Below are 18,914 nucleotides of genomic sequence, written 5' to 3' on the forward strand. Positions count from 1 at the left end.
TTTTGGAAGGGGACAGCCACCCAGCACATTGTCACAACCATCTCTCCACAACCAAATTGAACATGATGAACTGATTACAGTATTCTCTGACCAGGAGCCAAGACACAACCATAGAGTCCTTCTTAACCCACCTTCAGAGAGTTGCTATGGGGCGCCTGGGTGGCTCAGTCGTTTAGGCATCTGACTTCAGCTCAGGTCATGATTTCACGGTCCTTGGGTTCGAGCCCTCTGTCGGGCTCTGTGCTGACAGCTCAGAGCCTGGTGCCTGTTGCGGATTCTGTGTCTCCCTCTCTCTCTGCCCCTCCCCTGCTTGTGCTCTGTCGCGCTCTGTCTCAAAAATAAAAAAGAATTTTAAAAAAGTTGTTATCGACCAACTAGAGCTAGGGTGAAATAATTTAATTCAAATCCCTGGTCTAGTAGGTTAGAAAGTTTGGTTCCTTGGCCAACAGCATGGACATCACTGTGAGCTTCTTAGCAATGCCCACATAAGACCTACATAATCAGAATCTTCATTACAACAAGATCCTTGGGTGAGTCCTGTGTACTAGTTCAGAGGACATATTTTGGAGTGGGTTGAATCCCGGTTGTGCAGGTTACTAAAGTGTGGCCTCAACCAAAGTGTCTAAATCACAGAAGCCTGTTTTCTTGCCTATACAGTGGAGAACAATACCCACCCCCCTGAGTTGCTGTGGAAATCAGAGAAGGCACATATAAGGCCTTTTATATAGTGCCTGCCAACAATATTCAGTTAATAACAGTTATTTTCCTTGTATCATTTGCAGCATCTCTAGCTGTTAACCATACTACACATCCATATAGTACTACTGGAGCCACTTGGCAGGGACGATTTTCAAAGCCATCCACGCCCATCAGTGGGGGTGGGGGAGAGGGAAGAAGGACAAGAAAACCGTCCGCAATGCCATCTCCAAATACGCAGGATACTGTCCGTTTTGCAACACATGTGAAACGTCGGGGAGTTCCTTGTTCTCAGATTTTCGCTGCACGTGGCTTTATTAGAAACCGTCTGCTAGAGTCTAGACACATACATGGAGTCTGGTGACCTGTGGGAAGGAGCAAGGGCCAGAATTCCTGCCCAGTCGCTCTGGGCCCTAGTCCTCTACCTTAGTCTCCTTAACTTTCCACCTGCCGCTGGTCACCTTGCAGCAGAACGCTGACCCTCCAGCCCCTGCCCCGCTACCCACCCCCCACCCCCCTGCCGCGCGGCAAGTAGCCGCTGCAAACCCTTCCCGGGGGACCTGGAAGGCTGGGCTGGGGTGCGGCGGGGGCGGAGCTCGGCGTCCTGCTGCCGCCGCCACCGCCGCCGCTGCCTGCGAAGCTGCAGCCCCTTCCCCGGATGCTCCGGCCCGGCGGCGCTGCCCTCCGTGGACAGGTGGGCGCATCCCGGGCCTGACGGAGGAGCAGTCGGGCACGTGAACTCCCACCTCCAATTTGGCTCCGTGCCGGGCGGCGGCGGCTGCAGCCCCGCGGTGGGGGCGGCCCCCGCGGTCTCCGCCCGGCTCCTGCGCGCCGCCTCTGCTCTTTGCATAGTAATTTCAGTTCCTGCGAGCACCCAGCTAGCTCCCGGAACGGGGCGAAAAAGGACCGCCGCTCCGGAGCCCGCCGGAGCTATCCGTGTGGCGCCGAGAGCCGCCGCTTGGGATATGCGACGGGAAACCCCCGCCACAGCGCAGGCAGCGGCCCCGCGGCGCCGGGGAGAGCCCAGCGAGAGCAGGTAGGCAACCGGCGGCCGCGGGAGGAGACGCCCCCCTGCGCCACCTCTGCCCGGCGTCCAGCCCGGGAGACCGGAGCTTTGTGGTGTGCTCGGTACCGCCGGGGGTATGGATTCGGTCCCACATTTTGCCCGCTGATCGTTTGCCTGTTGCTCTTGTCCCCATCCCGTCCTGCGCTCCAGGAGGGGCCGTCTTTCTCGCAGGTGATGAATTTCTCTGCAAGGTCATTGCTCCCTTAGGCTCTGGCTTTGAAGGTAAATGGGAGACGAAGCCTGCTGTTCTCGTTCTTGGGCTGGGAGGCGTGGGGATTATAATCCATCAGGTCTGCACACTGTGAATATCCAAATAGGTGTGTGTGTGTGTGTGTGTGTGTGTGTGTGTGTGTGTGTGTTTGGCAATACTATACTTGTATTTTTCTCATTTTCCCATGTCTATTTTCTTTAGAGTCAAAACACTGTAGTTTTCATATATTTCATATGTGTGTGTATATACATGTATGTGTGCGTTTATCCACATACACACTTGCATATATAGTTTATCTTGAGAGAGGTGGAGAGAGAAGGAGGGGAGGCAGAGGTTGATAAAGGGAAATCATTGTAGAGACCTGTTCGGTATGTAGAGGTGAACTTTGGAACCACATTAAGTCAGGGTAGAGACTAGAGGCTATAAAGGTTCTGCAGAGATGGATCTTAGGGAAAAATCTGAAGAACACTGCCAGCCGATATACACACAACAGATTTTCACGCTATCCAGGCAGATCTAAAAAGATGCAAAATTTCAGACGCGACAGTGGACTATAAAAGAGGAGGTGCAGGGGAGGAGGGGTTCTTGGACCCTGGGAAGTGAATTTTGGGTGGTGGGGAGGCAGCAGACAGCCGTCGGGTTTGAAGGGCCTCCTGGAGAAGCAGTGGGAGAAATCTCTGCTTGGAGCGTAGGCAGTTCAAGGTTAAGATGATGTGAATGTCCAGAAAGCAGCAGAGGCGATGGGGAAAAGGCAAGGGTTGGAGGAGGGGAGTCACCGAGAAGCAAGCACCTTTTATTAAGGGGATCTTCCTGTTAAAGCAAACCTGGATATGCTCCATCGCAATATTTTTCACAACACATTTGTGAAAGAACCATCAGTCCGTGTCTTCATTTTATTTTTGCGGGGAATCTGGGTCATGATGGGACTGAAAGAAACTGAAGTGTTTACAACCCCAGCAAGATTTGGGGAGAGAGTTGATTAAGGCTTAGTCTCATGAAATATTTACACATCTCTTGCGTGGGCTTTTGTTTGCTCTTGTTGGTGCTGCTGCATATTTTACTTTGATAATGCTTTGAGTGTACTTCTCTTGAATGTGCTTATTTTCCAGTTATAAACTATTCTTTCTTTTCCATTGTGTTCACCATTGGCCTGCCCTGAGCCTGGGAATAAAGACACATGAGTCACAGCATAAAGAAGAAAATCTGGTCTGTTGCTATCTGCGAATGACAGGAGTTTGTATTAGAGAATGTTCTTTAAATAGAATCACCAAGAGCACTTTTTAAGTTTTTATGTGCTGGGGGAGGGGGGAGGAAATGGGTTGTTGATTCACAAACAGGAAAAAAGAGTAGTAATCGCCATTGCAAGTCTAGATGTTATATCACTGGGATTTATTTTGGAAACAGAGCAGAGGAACTCACGCTGAGCCACGTACAATGTGTTGTGGTGTGGTGAGGCTTCACCTAATCATTAACTAGACTTTTATGAAAATGATGAGGGAAAAAAAAAAAAAAAAAAAAGCATGGCTTCATATGGGAAGTGGAGGCCTGAAACATGACCTGAATCGGATCAGTCTCAACTGGAGGTCGGGGTGAGGTCCAACAAGCCATTTTGAAATTTGGGTATTTTTTAATTGCCTCAATACACTTGCCTTAATTATTTGTCCCTGCAACATTTTCTTGACTGTGCCTCAAATATACTTATGAGATATAGGTCTCCTTCACTGTATGAATTCCCAGTCAAAAAACCTACAACTTATGGGGAAGCATTAAAATGTCCGTCATGGAATCCAAAATCATAAAAGATTGGGAGTCAGGACACACAGTTCCAGCCCCAGCTCACGCGTGAGTTCTTTCAGTGCTAGCAATTTCTGCCCTCTGTGCACTCATTCATTGATTCATTCATGCAATCAACCTTGTTTATCTAGAACTCACCATGGTCCTCGTCTGTGGAATAGAAGACTGAGCGAGACACAGCCTCTGCTGGCAGAACTGGGCAGGGAGTGAGTACCACCTGGTTCAGTGCTCTGACAGGGCCTGTAGACCATGCTGCGGAAGTCAGGTCGTGGAGGTAGAGAGGACGAGGACTGTGTGCAGAGACCTGAAGAACAAGAGGAACTAGTTTGGTAAAGAGGAGAGAGAGGAGCAGTCCTGGTACAGGGGCCAAAACATGAAGAGGCCCAGGAATAACAGGTAGCTCTGGGTGGGTGAAAAACTGAGAGAAGATGGAGACGGAAAGATGAGTGTGAAAGGAAGCAGACCCACCCTCACACTGAAGTCTGGCAGGGCCACTAACTCATCTGGTCATGACTGTAAACTGTTTGACCTGGGTAAGTTAGGTACATGCATAGCCAGGGAGGCTCTATGTTGTTCACATCACCCAATGTTATACCCTTCAAATATCTAGAAACACTATTCACTAATTTTTTTTAATGTTTATTTATTATTGAGAGACAGAGCGTGAGCGGGGGAGGAGCAGAGAGAAAGAGGGGGACATAGAATCTGAAGGACGTTCCAGGCTCCAAGGTGTCAGCACAGAGCCCGACGCAGGGCTCGAACTCACAAACCACGAGATCATGACCTGAGCCAAAGTGAGACGCTTAACCGACTGAGCCACCCAGATGCCCCCCTATTCGCTAATTTGTAATAACCTGATTAAAAAGGAGACGTACCCTTGAAAAAAAAGTCATAATCCTCTATGTCTCAATTTCTTCATCCATGAAATGTCTACCCCCTACTTTGCCTATTGTGAGAATAAAAGGGAATGAGAGAACGGAGATTGGAGTTTTATAGGAGGCAGGGGATCTTATTTTTATGACAACAGTGCTCAGGGCAAAAAGATGGAAAGTACTGTATATGCCAGGGATTAATTGTCCCCAATGACCCAAAAGGCAAAAGTATGATGGTTTGAAAAAGTGGATGAAAAAAAAAAAAGTAACTCAGAAACATGTACTAAAGAGAGCCAAAAGGTCTCACACAATTCTTAAATTATGTCTTAAGTGAGGGAAATGTATATAGCAACCCCATGGTAATCAATAAGTGCCCTTCTAGAACTGGTCACAACCCATTGTGAAGTCAGTTTACTGGGTCTGATGGCATTTTTATTTTCAAAAAATGAAGTAGAGTAAAACAGAATAGAAGGGTAAGTAAGTATAGTTCATGGAATTTTTTGATTAAATATATGTTTATATGTATATATACACATCCGACTATGATGTAGATTGTATATCTTATTATGCATCATGTTCCAAAAAGTCCAAAAGCCAGTGCTTTAAGTGACACAAAGAAGAGATGCTTCCCGTTTGTCAGACCCCAAGAGTCAACAGGAAATCTGATACACAAGCATTTACACAATATTCTGAAAGGCAGAACTGCCTTGAGAAAGGCAAGACATTATGACTTACCATTAATTCGTGACACTAAAGTCAGATGAGAAGGAGATCCTTGGGGACTGCATTAATCTAGAAAGGCTTCAAGGAGAAGGTGGAATGTGAGCTAGTTTATGAAAGATGAATGGATCTGGGTGGGCAGTGTGGAAGGAGTGGTGATATAGAAGGAAGAAGTAAAGAATGAGGCAGGGTAGTGTGAGCTTCATTTAAGAAACATTCAGAAAAGAAAATGAGTATCGAGGTGGGGGGAGAGAATCACCGCAGGATTTCTGGTTAGACTAAAATATTAGCCAAGAGTTGTTATTTTGTATATAAGATTTCTTTTCCTAATACTACTCCATTAAGAAAATCTAGTCAGCATGGCCATAACATCATAAATCTGTCATTTCCTGCCTTTAAAAAACTCTCATTTGCAATAATTTACTGGCTAGGCCTTGTTTCAGTTGAATTCAATGAACTATTGAAATTACGCGATATACCACATTGTAGCATGAGCATTTCGTTTCCTAGAACACAAGTACCATCATTGGCACAGAGGGGCAAGGGTGATCAAGTGACTGTCACAAATCCAGCAAATCTTTCTATTCTCTCCTACAAGTCTCCTTTCCTGTGTGCCTCGTAGGTATAAACCCTCGTGTTAGAAACCAACAGCTTCTTGAAGATGAATCAGACCACTTGGTACTCATAACCCCAAAAGAAAGGGCAGAACCTGCCAGGTTTTATTTTTCAGTTGCTCTATGACTTGTTCGGCATTTTAGTAAAATGTTTGAGTATGTTTGCGTGCATTTTGAGAAATTAACATCAGTGTGTTTTGCTGCAACCCGAGCTATTAGGAGATAAAATCAGAGGAGAATGTCTTCACTTGTGTTTTTTAAAATGTTTGGTGGGCTTCTTTCAGCTCTTGCTACCTTTCCTATGGAATAGAACAACATTATGATATTAATACCCTTTTGACAACAGTTATACCTTCAACCAGAAGAACAGTGCCAGTTAAAACAGAGACTCGGGTACCCAAATTAGTTGATTTGGAGTTCAGTCAAATATGGAGATTCACTTTTCTATAAAGATGTCCTGGACTCCTTTTTCATCTTCCTTCATCAGAATCTTTAGATTAGTGATAAGCTAGCTTTGTTGCATAAGAGTCAAGTCCGGAATAACAAAAACACTTAGAGGCTGCATTTGAATTGAAAAGACTTTATTGAATTTCATGGGGGAAAATGTATATGAGCTTACAATTTAGATTACTTACTGTCTTGAATGCCAGTGAGAAAAATTTTCACAGCTTTTTATTTGGGCTTATTGGAGTTGCCAGCACAATAACAGCTTTCTGATTTTTCATGTCTATAATTAGATCGTCGGCTTTATTTTAAAGCTGGCAGCATAATTGGGGGCCTGAATTATTATTACCAGGTAATAATAACGGACCCTTAGCTGGAAGGCTAAATGCTGTGACCTATTGAATCTGAATCCGAATCTAAATGTAGGGCTTGGAAATCTATATTTTATGATGGTCCTAAAATGATTCCAATAGCCAGGCTTGAACACCACTGTTCAGTCTTGCCTTTACTTACAGGGGAGAAAAAAAGATAACAGGTGAGCCGCAGATGAGTGAATAATGTGTCCTCATGATTGTTAGAGCTGGGGCTAAAACCTAGACCTCTTCTTTCTAATTCTCTACCGATTCTCTGCTGAGGGGGGAAGGAATGGGGTCTGAAGAGAGGATATGAATGGCTCCAGAGTGGTGGGGGGAAGGGAATCTAATTATTCCTGCAGCCCTTCCTCCAAAATTGAGAGTCAATGCTGTGAGCCTTTCTAAGTGACAACGCAGTGATCTCTCTCCCAGAGGTCTGATGTGGCAGAAAAATTGTGGGCATCAGCTGTGCAGTCTGAGGCAGGGAGACTTCTTGGACTTACTTACACACAAGATTCCACTTAAACATGTTAATTCTTGGGTCTTAAACCCGGTGGATACCCAAGCCAACCCTACTGCTTTAGTCAGTAGTCACAGCTTGTGACACTTGCAGAACCAAGCAAACCTTGAAAATACTCAAGGCTAGAGAGTAACAGTTCACAGTCACAGGCACCTCCAGGGACCTCAGCACTCTTGCTAATTCAGTAACAGACAGCTGGACAGAGAGCTCCAGTGCTCCTTAAAAGATCACATTTCCATCTACTAATTTTCTGGAGAAAAGGAGTTGCAGAGGATCCTTTTTTAAGCCTGAATTGCAAATGGTCCAGCAAAGTGGAAGATCTAGTTCAGGGGGAGTAATCAAGATGTTTTATGGGGATAGACTCTTGATTGTTTTTTTCAGCATATTGATTTCTAAATAGTCTAAAATTAAAACAATCATATTGTGTCTATGGGAGACTCTTTCTTTATAATGTACAACTTCGGGTAAATTAAATGCTTGAGGGAGCTAAACATTTGTGTTCACTATATTTTCTGAGTAATCAGAGCATCTTTTTTTGTTTCAATTCTTGTTGACAATTTTTTTTTCTAAAATGTTATAGTCTGTGCCTATGTGTCTGCCTTAATAAGTACACTATAGCAGATATCATCGGGATTCAGAATTTTGCATCAGCTCCAGATTTTTACTCCAAATTATGTCTGTGTAGGACAGGGCTGCTGAATATAATATAGACATTTTTAATCATCTTTCTTCTTTTTTAGTCTGATATGAATTTGCTTACTCCTGATACACTTCTCAAAAATTGTTGTTCAAGGGGCACCTGGGTGGCTCAGTCAATTAAGCGTCCAACTTCGGCTCAGGTCATGATCTCACAGTTCATGAGTTCAAGCCCCACAATCAGGTTCTCTGCTGTCAGCACAGAACCTGCTTCAGATCCTCTGTTCCCCTCTCTCTCTGCCCCTACCCCGCTCTCTCTCTCAAAAATAAACATTAATTTTTTTTAATTGTTCAAAATGCAAGATATAATTGATTCATCATGGAGTCCACTTTGTTGGACTTTGGTCATTGCCTTTGCCATTACATCATTTTGGAATGCTCAATCCTTCATCCTAAATTAGCTTCTCAATCCCCTCAAAACATGGTTTAGAGATCAATTATTTCAGTAAACCCTCCGTGATTCTTATGCCCTGTCTCTAACTACTTTCCTATACAGAGCATGAATTTTTAATTTACACTTGGTAATATTTTTTTTCTAAGCACGGCTTTCTTTGAATACTATAAATTATTTCTCCTTGAAAAATGCAGGTAAAAATGAAGCAACTAGAATTTTAATGCTAATGAGGATTTTAATCAGTGCGAAGGTTAATAAATGGATATGCATTTTCCCTTGCATCCTTGAATGAGTAGAAATTGCTTCTGACAAATGAGTGTGGAGGTTTGGTCTTGTTTTCATGTTGAACATGTTCCGAAAGCAGTCACCGAACAGAAATCTGTCAATGTCAGGGTTAGGGGCTGAGCTCTCATTAAGTGAAAATGCCTATGCAATCTCCTTTCACATGGGGATGATTTTGTGTCTACACGTATAGATACTCAGAGCAGAAGAATCCTTTGCCGTGAGCATCTGAGAGACCCAATACATTTCACTTAACGTGGCCAGACCTCAGGTTTGAAGATGTATATACCAGGTCAGAAATTAAAAACTGGCACAGTTTGTGGGCCCAGCAGGAAGATCATGTTTTATTTGACTCGCAGGTATTTATTTTTCATTAAGGCAATATTTAAAACTTAAGAGATATATTATAAAAAATGAGACACTGATACATACTCTCTGGGTAGAAGCTAAGTAACAGTATGTGCTACATCTTTATTTCATTATAGTCTCCACTACTCCCTACTGTCTCTCTGACACTGAGGCTTCATAGAAGCCACTTGTGCTCAACAACTTCAGTTAATAGGGATTGAGTTTGTGATGTTTTCTAAGTATCCCTGGGCCCTCCAGTGCTGTGACTGTACTCATGAAACTGATGTGACTCTACAAAGTAGAGAGATCATTGTGGTCAATGTCGTTGACTCCCGTAAACTATCACGAGAGTCTAAAAAGTTTCCATCATCAAAACATGCGGATGCTGCAAAAGGTTAATGAATACAAACTGGGTTGACGTGGTCTGTTAGTAAGAGAAGAGTGAATTTTTCAGTTTGCTTATTTTTTACCGTACCACTTTTGGCAGCAAGCAAACAAAATCAACCGTCCGTAGAACAGTTCATTTCTTCTTTAACCAATAACTACCATTTTACATCAGATTGCTTTATGTGTGTTTAAATACACCATATCTTTATGTTACATACGACTCTTTAGCTATATGCCAAACTTGCCTAGCCTCCTGAAAGCCCAAAGCATATCTCAGTCTTTCAGGTAATGGTGAGGTCTATTTCGTAGGCTTGGCAATTGAGAACCAACTGTCAGAAGTAGTATCAACTCTTATCCCAGTTTGTGTCTGTGTCTGTACAGCTGAGAAATGTGCATCTAACAATGGCAGTTGGCTGTGCTTTTAACTCATCCCTGAGATCACTACACAGTGTGGCCACTGGATTGTGTGGAACTCGTCTGTTACTAGGGCTGACAATGAGCTGAGCTGACTGTGTCACAGTTGATCATTCACATTAGAAGTAAAGACATATGCCCTTCTGAGACAATAGGATGAAAACCTCAGGCAGATCTCGAAAATAGAGAAAGCTCTTAATTAATAGCTCTCTGAAATCACTTTCTTTCTCAACAACCGCTGCCACTTTCCTTCCTCGTGCACACTTTGCTGCGTACCACCCCCACACTGTGCCTCCCACCTCGCTTCTAAAAACATCCTCACATCAAATTATTAATCCCAAAGTGTCGGTGCTTCACCATCTTCACTCTAAGAAGAAGACGGGGCTGAGAATAGTATCAGTGGAAGCCAACAGAGGACACGGGGCTACATTGACTCTGTGCTTTCTTTGGACAGAGTGCATTTCCATGTAGAATGATGTCTGCGTCTTCATAACACCTAAAATGTATTGATAACATGTAAGAGACCATAGGTGTTAAAATTCTTTAGGGGTCAAGGTAATTTTTTTCTTAGTGATTTGAAATAACATAAACTTAGTTACACTAAAACTTTCATGCTCTTATGAAGAACTGTTCTATTTCCCTGGCGGTTATTTGGATGTCTAAAATTGTAATGATGAGTTTTTAAAGATCATCCCTCACTACTTTTGAGTAGTGAGTCTAACTCTCAGAGAGGGATGATAAAAGTTAATAATGTGAGCTTGATGGATTGGGGATATGTCAGCTACTTCTGCTTTGCAAATGAAATAAAAGCATTCCTCAAACTGGAAATAGGATTTTATTTAGGAGATGAAGTATAGAATGTGAAAGGGGACCGGCTGAAGCTCTGATTTGAGGAAGATAGATGCTTGGATCATTTAATAAATTTGTATCGAGTACTTGATATATATGTTAGGCCCTGTGCTATGTGCTAGGGATTCAAAAATGAATAAAACATAATCTGAACTCTCAAATAATTCCCAGACTCCTGGCCTACATAAACATATTAATAAATATGCTCAGCAGCATTAGAGTGGGTTCTTTTCCTGGTGAGGTTCCTTGGGAATTCCCCTACAGCCTAACAACCAGGCTTCTTTCTCTGTCCCAAACAGACCTCTCTCTTCCTTCCTCTAGGCCCTAGCAATTGACTTAATTTCCGTTCCCCTTCAGAGCTTCGCCACCTGCTCACCACACCTGGGTTCCTTTCTTCCAACCAGGCCAGCTTGAAAACTGGAGGAAGCCTTTCCCACACTACACTTCCTTAATGTCGTCAAAAATGAAATGGTAGACATATGTATTTTCAACTTCATCTTGTTAAAAACAACTAAGAAACAGAGGGGAGCAAATGTGACCAAGATAGGGAAGGTGTAAGATTAAGAAATCTTCCAGGTTTCTGTGGGCAGCTAGTTTATATACTGTAGGAAATTTCCTCCTCATGAAAATACCAGAACCTCAATGTAACTTCATCGCCCCTCATTTTTTTCTATTCAAGAAAACATCTACAAATGCAAGTGAGATAAATGAGAGTAACATTATTATAAAAATTACTTTATCATCGAGATCAACATAACTGACATTACAGAAAACTGCTCTAAATTAGTCTTTTAATAAATCATTTGCTGTCATTGGTACTTTACCATTGCTTATAAATGGTTTGTAATATGCTAGTGTATTTTAAGACAAGTGAAAGGCCGCCATTTGGGATTATTAGATTCGCAAGGATCACCTTCACCCTTGGAAGATGATCTTGAATCAGAGCATGATTGGGTAATATACCCATTTTGGAGTACTGAAAACACTTGGGGTTTTTATAGTTGTTGGGTGAAATACCCCCTGCCTTCATGCTATCCTTTTTTCCTAACATGGTGCTTATCACTCTTCCCTGGTCTTCCTCTTCAGGGTTAAGACCCTAGAGTTTAAGTGGTAAATCACATCTCTGGATTGCCTGGTGAGTGATTCCATTTTTGTGTATTCACTCCTGCTGAGAAGAGAACTTTCTTGCTTTGCTGCCCAGAAGGTAGCAGCACAGGGGAAATAAGAGAAGAGGCAGTACCTAGATTTCAGAACTAAGGATGGTAAGTGAAAAAGAATGAAAAACCAACCAAACACGTGGGGAAGAGGAATTTAGTTGAGGTAAATGAGGATCAAGAGCCTAAGGGAGCCACTCAGGGCACTTTTGCTATCTTGGTTCTAGGGCATAAGAGAACCCTAGTACATTTCTCTTCATCCATTTGCTTTCCACTGTAAGGAAATAGGTGATGAGTAGACTACAAATCTGTCCAGTTAATGAACTCAGATTCTTTCAAAACTTCATTCTTTAGCCTTTTCTGCTAGTGACATCCTGCTAAACCCATTTCTCATTTAAACAAATCTATGAGATTTGTACTTTTACTTCCCCCATTTTAGAGATGAGGAAACAGATTAAAAACTTGCCAAAGGTCCCTCAGATAGTATCTGACTCAACTGTGTGTAGATTCAGAGTTGTCTAACTTCAAAGGTCACAAGCTTCACTTCACTACTATACCACACTGTAATGTATTAACATTATTATTATTACCACTGGGTCAAAAGCAGAGGAATAGGTTGGATTTTATAGCCTGATTTCTCCTATCTCAAATTTCATTTTGTGTTGCTGAAAAACCAAACTGAAAGCTTATAAATCAGAGATAAGACTTTTTTTTTTAAGCAAACAGAGTGAGTTCAAGGACAAACAAACATTTTAGGTTAAAACTTTATAAATCATTGTATAGGCGGTTAAATTGAAAAATAAAAATGTTTATCAAAATATCCAGGTGACACATATGTTCAGCAAACAACATTTCTTTGTTTCTCAAGAGAAAAACTAAATACCTATCAGATAGTCACGTGCATACACACGTGCGCACACACACACACACAGAAGGAGAAAAACAAAGCATGTGTCTGTGTTTAGCCCTACCTGTGGACTTTGGACTTAGACACTATTTATAGAACTAGTGTTTCCGTGATTGATGTTTTAATCATAGATGCTCATTTACTTATGAAAGTTGAGCAATTCCTCATTTTAGCTGGCAGCTAAGTGTTCTAGTTCAAATTAAAGGCTGAAAAAAAGACGGTCTATGTACAGAAGGCTCATTTGAGACAAGCTCCTTCTTAAAACCATATTCCTAATAAATTAATGATAGTTGACAGGTAGATGAATATATATTATCCCTATCCATTTTAAAGACGAAAATCCACTAATTGTTTTTAAAGCCATGACTTCTGCCTTAATTTATTTTTTTGTTCCTTAATAAGCAATTGATTTTTTTCTAGTTAAAAAAAAATAGGCAGAAGTCACCTGCAGGCATTGATCTTATTACTGGACTCTTGTCATCAATCTGGAATGTATTTACCACAAACAACACTTCATGTTGTTTCAGAATCCAAATGCTTTGTTCCAGGGGATGGCATGGCAAAGTGCACTAGTTTTCAAAATGCAGAAGATTTTAATCAGTGACCTGTAAGATGATCTTAGATGGTATACAGGTTTACTTTTTATTTTAATAGTTACGAATTTGTTTTATTTCAGAAATGTATTGGGGCGCCTGGGTGGCTCAGTCAGTTAAGCATCTGACTTTGGCTCAGGTCATGATCTTGCGACTTGTGGGTTTGAGCCCCGCATCGGGATCTGTGCTGACAGCATGGAGCCTGGAGCCTGCTTCAGATTCTGTGTTTCCCTCTCTCTCTCTACCCCTCCTCATTCACAGTCTATCTCTCTCTCTCTCAAAAATAAATAGACATTAAAAAAAATTTGAAATATACTAAGAATAAATTTAAAGTATATTTTAAAAATATAGCCTATAATGTATTTAGCATATGGAATAGTTTTAAATTTATTTTAAAATAAATTTATATTTAATATTTTTTAAATATACCATGTACGAAATACACCATATGCTGCTATATGTAAAATACATTACTAGCACATCAAAACTGTTACTTTGCAGAGAGAGCATTTCTTAAGACTAGGTTAATATTTTCAGCTAGTGCACCAATTAAAGTCAATTGAATAAAAAGCATTAAGTAAAAAATAGTTTAGATAAGAAGCACCATAAGGCAAAAATCATGAAAGTGACACACACATGTCACAATCTGTGAAAATGGTACTTGAAGTCATGTCATTGCCCAAGGGACCTCAGGTTCTTTCTAGAAATGAACAGTTTGGTCCAGAAATTCCTAAGAACAATTCTACTTTTAATGTCCAGGTTTTTAAAACGGTCTTTCATTTTTTTCTTCTCTTTTGGGCCTCTTTTTTTCTGGATTTGGGGTCTCTTCAGCCTTTTCTGGAACTTGGAGATGCCCTTCTTATCTCCCCCTCTCCATTGCTACCAATAATTTATGCATTCAGTTGTTCACACATGTATTCATGGAACAAACATACTGTGGAGAATTTCCATAGTAGGTTTTGTTGTAGACACGCAAGAAAGCTACAGGTCTGTACTCTCTGACTTCTGTGTAAATGAGTCTACATGTCTGTGGTTCCCATTAAAATGAAAGTCATTGAAAGCCCTGGACTTCTGCCATATTTTTTTCTTTGTATTTCCTAAATGATTAAGAGATCTTCATTAGAAAGTCCCTTCATTGATAAAACACATTGTCAAGGCTCATATTACAAATTTAAAACATGTGTTATCCAAATCCTAAATAGGATTATACATGAGAGTGGACAAAAGGGGTTTGTACATTTCATAGTTAGAAAGGTCCAATGCTTGGGCTATTTTGAATACAAAGGGAAAAATTAGTATGGTCACAATTTTTTTAAAAGTTTATTTTTGAGAAAGAGAGAGAGAGACAGAGAGAGTGTGAACAGGGGAGAGGCAGAGATAGAGGGAGACACAGAATCCAATGCAGGCTACAGGCTCTGAGCTGTCAGCCCAGAGACCAACACAGGGCTTGAACTCTCAAACTGTGAGATCATGACCTGAGCTGATCATGACACTTAACTAACTAAGCCACCCAGAAGCCCCAGTACTGATTTTTGAGTACAGGCTAATGCATCTTTGGTCAGTTAGAAATTTTTACAAATTTGAGTGAAATGCAAAATTTTAGCACTTTTCAGGTTTTTTTTAAATCAGTTACTTCAAGGGAGGAGTTGAGTTTCAGAGGCATTTATTGTTTTTCTATATAGTTTACCCCCTGGCAAGTGGTTAAGGTATAACTATTATTATGCCTACTTTTCTCTGGAATTTGTCCTTGAGAAACATTGTGAAAATGTTGTAAAGCACCTGGATGTGGTGAGTATAAATTGTCACCACTATCTATGTAATGTCAATAGAGCTGTTTTATGCTTGCCAACAATTCATTAGATTTTTCTATACTGATGAAAAGGATATAGCTGTGGTTTCCTGCTGGAGTTTCTATATAATAATGAGACAAGCATCAGAGGATGCAGTTGGTTGTGGTCGCTTGCTCACACACTGCTGCTCTTTTCTTTTTTGTAAAAAAACAGGAAGCTGAAATTTGCTCTTTACGTAGTTCAGCCAGTGTTTAATAAGGTCTTATCTATGTGCTAATATGTAAGGATGTAAAGATGAAAAGAGGCTTCTCCACCTTTAAAGACCATAAAATCTTACTATTAAGAAATATTAAAGAGTTTGAAACACTTGGAACAGTATTTATCTGCTCTCAATACACATACAGTGTGATAAAAATGGATTACTTGAAATCGTTTCCAAATTTGTAGTTTATGTTTTACTATGAGTAGATCCAACTTTCCAAGTGTCACATTAAAACGTATTTTGAAGAAACAACTAGTTGGCTCAGGTGGGGTTTTTTTTGTTGTTGGTGGTGGTGTTGTTTTGAGAGACCATGCATGAGAACCGGGAGGAGGGGCAGAAGGGGAAAGAGAGAGAGAGAGAGAGAGAGAGAGAGAGTCTTAAACAGGCTCCAGGCTCAGTGCAGAGCCAACGTGGGGCTCCATCCCACGAACCTGGGATCATGATCTGAGCTGAAATCAAGAGTCATACCCTCAACCAACTAAACCACCCAGGTGCCCCATCATAATTTTTTTTTAATGTTTATTTATTTTTGAGACAATGCGAGAGACAGAGTGCAACCAGTGGAGGGGCAGACAGAGGGAGACACAGAATCTGAAGCAGGCTCCAGGCTCTGAGCTGTCAGCCCAGAGCCTGACGCGGGGCTCAAACTCACGAACCGTGAGATCATGAGATCATGACTCAAGCTGAAGTCAGACGCTTAACCGCTTAACCGACTGAGCCACTCAGGTGCCTGTATCATAATTTTTTTTTTAAGTCAGGCACAAAAAGACCATTTGTAACCAAGTGCATATTCTGAATAGAAACAATTTATGGAAGCGATATCAGTTAGGAAAGCAGTAACGGTACGGTGGATGTAGAATAATGGATTTATCATAAGTGTTAGACCTTACATAATCATGGGAGCTTATAAAAAGGTCTATGGGAAGCAGTTGTTCTGCATCTGATATCGGGCCTGCGGTGATCGTAGGCTAACAGAGCCAGCAGTGGGAAAGAAAAGCTGGATGTGAAGTGGAGCAGGGACAATCTGGAACCCGCAAGACAAACTGGAACACAGAAAGACAAAACAGAATCCCCACTGGACTCCTGTCTCCTCCAACCACAGCCACCTGGGAGAACCATGAAAGGGGCTCACCCTTCTCACTGCAGAGCTGTTGACAGACCTTGGGCAGAGGCTGAGAGAGAGGGTCTGGTGGGAGGTGCGGACCTGCGGCCTGGCTGCTGCCTGAGGTCACTGAGGTGAGCCAGGAGATCAGCGCCCAGCCGCCCAGCCGCTGTTGCACCACAGGGCTCTTCCAAGCCGAACAATGCTAATGCCCCACTTCTGCCACCAAATATCACAGAGGTTTCCCTTGTAGCCAACTATACTGAAGAAGTATTTAGGGAAGGGAATTCCGGGAATGGATTTCCATCTGAGCTAAGCTTCATACAAAACCACCCCGGAAACTAGCCAATAGAAAGAGAAATGTCTAAGGTTAGAAAGCCCCTTGTTTTTGGGTTCTGCAAGAATGCTTTCCATTAAAGGGCTCAGAGTCCAGTCTACGCATAGATTATACTTAAGACATTTTCTTCTATAGACTTATACAAATTTTCTCCTCTATGTACAACTGTAAGTTGTTGGTTTACTTCCATTCAAAAACTAAAGTTGCAGAAAGAGTGATATATAAAAACAGGTTCCAAGATTCATGTCGTTTACACCTCTGAGTTCATCTCTTCAAAATATAAATCATCTTGCATTATAAAAGTTAATGAGATTAACTCTGCTCGTGGCTGGATGATGCAAGGTGAACATCTTTCTGCCACAATAGATTCCACACTCCATGTTTAGATTTCTGTAGGTGCTACGGAAAGTTAATATGATACAAAGTTACAGAAAAACAGAAGCTGGTTAGAAAGAAGCTGCTTTCCCAATGTTTTGTATTTATTTTGTTTTGAGACTCTTGCTCGCAAGGATGTATGCACTGGTGCCATATGAAGCGGTGAGCTTTCTAATGGTGCAACTATTCAACCAGATGTTATAGTCAGGATTCTGGCAATGACTGGGAGGTTGGTCCGTGGCACTTCAAAGACACATTCACTTTTGAAATTGAGTCTTTATCAGTGACTCTCAACCTCTTTTTTTTGCCCCAACTCACTTCATAAATGATGATTACAGTTTCCCCCTGTAATTCCAATGTTTCCTCTCACCTAAAAAGCACACTGAAGTGCAAGTAAGTGACAAAAACAAAAACAAAACAAAAACCCATTTTAAAAAAAATGGGCAGAGGGTCTGAAAAGACATTTTTCCAAAGAAGAGATACAGATGACTGACAGGTGCTAGTCATGACTAATCATTAGGGAAATACAAACCACAATGAGATGACCTCACACCTGTTAGAAAGGCTATTATCAAAAAAGACAAGCAATAACAAACATTGGTAAGGATGCAGAGAAAAGGAAACCCTTGTGCAGCATTGGTGAGAATGTAAACTGGTGCAGTCCCTGTGGAAAACACTATGGCGCTTCCTCAAAACTTTAAATTAAAAATAGAAGTACCATATGACCCAGCAATTCCACTTCTGAGTATTTATCTGAAGGAAATGAAAACACTTGAAAAGATATTTGCACTGCCATGGTCACTACAGCGTTATTCGCAATAGTCAAGGTAAGAAACTTAAGTGTCATTAATGGATGAATGGATAAAGCAAATGTGATTACACACACACACGCACACACACACAAACTTGTAGTTCTGAAATAAATTGGCTCCAAGGGTATAATGTACAGCATGGTGACTATAGTGAATAACACTGTGTTCAATATTTGAAAGTTGGTGAGAGAGTAAGTATCTTAAAAGGTCTCATCACAAGAAAGAAATTGTAACAGTATGGCGATGGACGTTAACTAGACACTGTTGTGATCATTTTCACATTATATACAAAATATCGAATCATTTATGTTGTACATCTGAAATGATTATAACGATATATGTCAATTATAGCTCATTTTTTTTAAAAAATGCACGTAAGTGATATAATTTGTAAAATAAATAGGTCATAATCTCTTACTAAAGTACTAGTAAGAAAAATCTCGTTTTTCATGTTGGCACAAGAAATCTGTTACTCAAATATTTCACCATCCTAACCGTATTTTCTAATTTGCCCTTTGATAAACTGAAATCCATAATTTAGACAAATATCCTCCAAAACAAATGAAAGTTTTGGGGGATATACAATATCTGTGAGAAGGGAGGAAAGTGCACAATTTTATTAAAATTCCTATGGCATAAAACAATTGATAAAATTGGGCAAACGATATTATGTTTTGGATACATTAGTTGTGTCATTATGTGTTGATCAAATCTGATCATATAGGAGCATTTATTTAAGTAGCATGTGTTATTTCCTGTTGTTGCAAATCCCCACACTTGGGGTGGGTTGGCAGCACATCATATATACGAAAATGGCTAAGTCTTGTTCCTTACCCACAAAGGAATCCTTAATCTAGTGGGAGGGATAATACAAAGATCCAAGTGAAGGGGGAGGAGGACATATTGAGTGTGGCCTTAGTGT

The 18,914-nt window shown here is 41.2% G+C and overlaps 1 protein-coding gene across 4 annotated transcripts in view; it reads left to right on the forward strand.

The window, feature by feature from the left end:
* The first annotated feature begins 1,592 nt into the window (after window positions 1-1,592).
* The window catches only part of GPRIN3 (GPRIN family member 3), a 67,126-nt gene continuing 49,804 nt past the window's right edge, over window positions 1,593-18,914 (forward strand). For 2 of the 4 annotated variants that reach the window (XR_008296243.1, XM_027060827.2), the window contains exon 1: window positions 1,598-1,984. The gene's annotated coding sequence lies outside the window, so the exon portion shown is untranslated. Of the gene's footprint in view, window positions 1,985-18,914 lie in introns of all 4 variants that reach the window. The other 2 variants (XM_027060823.2, XM_053217131.1) reach the window with 2 other exon arrangements.

Source organism: Acinonyx jubatus, chromosome B1, assembly GCF_027475565.1.
Source record: "Acinonyx jubatus isolate Ajub_Pintada_27869175 chromosome B1, VMU_Ajub_asm_v1.0, whole genome shotgun sequence".
NCBI classification, from domain to species: Eukaryota; Metazoa; Chordata; class Mammalia; order Carnivora; family Felidae; genus Acinonyx; species Acinonyx jubatus.